We start from the raw sequence: 1,114 nt of genomic DNA, 5'->3' as shown, positions 1-1,114 counted from the left end.
ACAGAGTAATGTGTAGACAGAGGCATTGTTTATACATTTCTAACATATACTCTCCTAAAACAGTTGGGGTCTACTGTTTTAGGAGAGTATAAGTTAGAAAGGCTCAAACATTGCAAACATTGAATGTGGGCCGAGGCGAAGCCGAGGCACACATACGTAAGTCCATCAATGCCTAGTTGCGGCCAAGGCTTGTGTAGTATTTATCTCAAATAATGCGCGGAAATTAAACTAAGTAAGTAGTACAATTCAGAACTTTTATTTGAAAATACATTAATTGCATAAATTTTGACGGCCTCCGTGGCGCAGTGGTATGCGCGGTGGATTTACAAAACGGAGGTCCTGGGTTCGATCCCCGGCTGGGCATTTGAGATTTTCTTAATTGGTCCAGCTCTGGCTGGTGAGAGGCTTCAGCCGTGGCTAGTCACCACCCTACCGGCAAATATCGCCAAGCGATTTAGCGTTCCAGTACGATGCCGCGTAGAATCTGAAAGGGGTGTGGATTTTCATCCTCCACCGAACAAGTTAGCCCGCTTTCATCTTAGATTGCATCATCACTTACCATCAGGTGAGATTGTAGTCAAGGGCTAACTTGTAAAAAAATAACAAAAAAAAAAATAAAACTGAGTATTACTATTCAGAACTTTTTTTGAAAATACGTTTATTGAATGTACAATTCCTAAAGTATTTTTTTACAAATCTTTCCTTTTTATAATATAAGTGTAGACAATTGCATCGGCTTGGTTTACAAGGTCCTGGGTTCGATTCCCGAGTCGGATTATGAGAAAATATTTTTTTTTACTCTTAAGATAGGAGAGCGACCATTTATGGCATAGCACGTTAAGGAAAGAGAGAGCCGTGATAGTCCAGTGGATATGACCTCGGCCTGTGAGTCGGAGGGCGTAGGTTCGAATCCAACTCCAACTTTTCAGTTGTGTGCATTTTAAGAAATTAAATATCATGTGCCTCAAACGGTGAAGGAAAACATCGTGAGGAAACCTGCACGCCAGAGAATATCATAATTCTCTGCGTGTGTGAAGTCTGCCAATCCGCATCGGGCCAGCGTGGTGAACTATTAGCCAAACCCCACTTAATATGAGAGGAGACTGGTGCTCAA

Source organism: Bicyclus anynana, chromosome 27 (genome assembly GCF_947172395.1).
Source record: "Bicyclus anynana chromosome 27, ilBicAnyn1.1, whole genome shotgun sequence".
NCBI classification, from domain to species: Eukaryota; Metazoa; Arthropoda; class Insecta; order Lepidoptera; family Nymphalidae; genus Bicyclus; species Bicyclus anynana.
The sequence above is the reverse complement of the archived record's forward strand: the minus strand, read 5'-3'. Positions refer to the sequence as shown.